Raw genomic sequence first — 2500 nt, 5'->3', positions numbered from 1 at the left:
TGGTAAATTTACATGAACAACATGCCACAGCTTCAGTTAGAGAAGACACTGCTATAAAGAATTGGCTGGACGGTATGTTTCAACTTCCTTTGCCAGTTTCTGTCTTGGGTATTAAACAGGTGGCAGGAGACCAACTAGTCAAAGTAACGCTGTGAGCAGGGTTCGAAGCTGCGCGGGGAAACCCCATTGGATTTCAAGTCCAACGCCTTAACCACTCGGCCATGACAGCTGCACATCAGGTGTATGGCTGTACGGGCAAAAATTGTCAGAGAGGCAAATTAAACATTCCAGGAAATGAAAGGGCAAGAATAGAAACTCATCCAGTTTGCCACCAGTGACCCAAAGTCCTTTTTGCAAATACAAATGAGAGAAGCACATGAAATGTGCAACTCTTCATAGGGGCATAAATACACGCTCGTGGGAAGCTTGGATCCCTTGGAACAACTGATAGACATGGCCATCGCAATGGTAAATTTACATTCACAACGTGCCACAGCTTCAGTTAGAGAAGACACTGCTATAAGGATTGGCTGGACGGTATGTTTCAACTTCCTTTGCCAGTTTCTGTCTTGGGTATTAAACAGGTGGCAGGAGACCAACTAGTCAAATAAACGCTGCGAGCAGGGTTCGAACCTGCGCGGGGAAACCCCATTGGATTTCGAGTCCAACGCCTTAACCTCTTGGCCATCGCAGCTTATTGCATTCAAGGGCGTCATGAAAAAAAAAAGACATGCAAACATGCTACCTGGTGGATGAGCCTAAATTCACACATGGTAAACGTAGGACCAACGGCATTACTGTGAGACACGCCATTACTTGTGCAGTTTGAAACGGGCACAGGTAAGAGGCCGGGTAGATGTGGTGGTAAATTTCACGGCTTGTTGTTTCGCCATATGAATCTAACCAGCCGCTCTTCATCCCATTTATAAGAAAGGACTGCGCTGTGAGCAGGGTTCGAACCTGCGCGGGGAGACCCCATTGGATTTCAAGTCCAACGCCTTAACCTCTCGGCCATCACAGCACGACTTGACTGTATAAGGCAAACAATCGACAGAGAGGCAAACTACACATTCCAGCGAATGAGAGGGCAAGAAGATAAAACTCATCCAGTTTGCCTCCAGTGACCCAAAGTCCTTTTTGCAAGTACAAATGAGAAAACTACATAAAATGTGTAACTTTTCATATGGGCATATACACGCTCGTGGGAAGCTTGGATCCCTTGGAACAACTGATAGACATGGCCATCGCAATGGTAAATTTACATTCACAACGTGCCACAGCTTCAGTTAGAGAAGACACTGCTATAAAGAATCGGCTGGACGGTTTGTTTCAACTTCCTTTGCCTGTTTCTGTCTTGAGTATCAAACAGGTGGCAGGAGACCAACTAGCCAATGTAACGCTGCGAGCAGGGTTCGAACCTGCGCGGGGAAACCCCATTGGATTTCGAGTCCAACGCCTTAACCTCTCGGCCATCGCAGCTTATTGCATTCAAGGGCGTCATGAAAAAAAAAAGACATGCAAACATGCTACCTGGTGGATGAGCCTAAATTCACACATGGTAAACGTAGGACCAACGGCATTACTGTGAGACACGCCATTACTTGTGCAGTTTGAAACGGGCACAGGTAAGAGGCCGGGTAGATGTGGTGGTAAATTTCACGGCTTGTTGTTTCGCCATATGAATCTAACCAGCCGCTCTTCATCCCATTTATAAGAAAGGACTGCGCTGTGTGCAGGGTTCGAACCTGCGCGGGGAGACCCCATTGGATTTCAAGTGCAACGCCTTAACCTCTCGGCCATCATAGCTTATTGCATTCGAGTGCGACATGAAAAAAAAGACATGCAAACATGCTACCTGGTGGATGGCAATCGGAGGGACAAGCCTAAATTCACACACAGCAAAAGTAGGACCACTGTCATTACTGAAAGACATTCCATTACTTTTGCAGTTTGAAACGGGGACATGTAAGAGGCCGTAAAGATGTGATGGAAAATTTCACACCTGTTATCTCGCCACAGGAATCAAGACGTCCGTGCTTAATCCCGTTTATAAGAAAGGACTGCGCTGCGAGCAGGGTTCGAACCTGCGCGGGGAAAATCCATTGGATTTCGAGTCCAATGCCTTAACCTCTCGGCCATCACAGCTACAAGCCTTGACTGTACAGACAAAAATCAACAGAGAGGCAAACTACACACTCCAGCGAATGAGAAGGCAAGAATAGAAACTCATCCAGTTTGCCTCCAGTGACACAAAGTCCTTTTTGCAAGTACAAATGAGAGAACTTTTCAGAGGGTTATACATACACGCTCGTGGGAAGCTTGGTTCACTTGGAACAACTGATAGAAATGGCCATCGCAATGGTAAATTTACATGAACAACATGCCACAGCTTCAGTTAGAGAAGACACTGCTATAAAGAATTGGCTGGACGGTATGTTTCAACTTCCTTTGCCAGTTTCTGTCTTGGGTATTAAACAGGTGGCAGGAGACCAACTAGTCA

The 2500-nt window shown here is 46.3% G+C and overlaps 6 non-coding genes across 6 annotated transcripts; all 6 read right to left on the bottom strand.

The window, feature by feature from the left end:
- Positions 1 to 147: 147 nt before the first annotated feature.
- Positions 148 to 229, bottom strand: trnas-uga (transfer RNA serine (anticodon UGA)). Its single transcript has one exon. It is a non-coding gene; the product is annotated as a tRNA-Ser (tRNA).
- Positions 230 to 612: 383 nt separating this feature from the next.
- trnas-cga (transfer RNA serine (anticodon CGA)) lies at positions 613 to 694 on the bottom strand. The gene has a single exon. It is a non-coding gene; the product is annotated as a tRNA-Ser (tRNA).
- Positions 695 to 939: 245 nt separating this feature from the next.
- On the bottom strand, positions 940 to 1021 carry trnas-uga (transfer RNA serine (anticodon UGA)). Its single transcript has one exon. It is a non-coding gene; the product is annotated as a tRNA-Ser (tRNA).
- A 376-nt stretch (positions 1022 to 1397) lies between these two features.
- trnas-cga (transfer RNA serine (anticodon CGA)) lies at positions 1398 to 1479 on the bottom strand. Its single transcript has one exon. It is a non-coding gene; the product is annotated as a tRNA-Ser (tRNA).
- Positions 1480 to 1724: 245 nt separating this feature from the next.
- Positions 1725 to 1806, bottom strand: trnas-uga (transfer RNA serine (anticodon UGA)). Its single transcript has one exon. It is a non-coding gene; the product is annotated as a tRNA-Ser (tRNA).
- Positions 1807 to 2063: 257 nt separating this feature from the next.
- trnas-cga (transfer RNA serine (anticodon CGA)) lies at positions 2064 to 2145 on the bottom strand. Its single transcript has one exon. It is a non-coding gene; the product is annotated as a tRNA-Ser (tRNA).
- Positions 2146 to 2500: the final 355 nt, after the last annotated feature.

This window comes from Alosa pseudoharengus, unplaced genomic scaffold, assembly GCF_046254945.1.
Source record: "Alosa pseudoharengus isolate Yale_2024_CS ecotype anadromous, Long Island Sound unplaced genomic scaffold, YU_APseudo_1.1 YU_APseudo_1.1_scf_97, whole genome shotgun sequence".
Classification (NCBI taxonomy): Eukaryota; Metazoa; Chordata; class Actinopteri; order Clupeiformes; family Clupeidae; genus Alosa; species Alosa pseudoharengus.
Note: the sequence above shows the minus strand (reverse complement) of the source record. Positions and strands in the feature narration are given on the sequence as shown.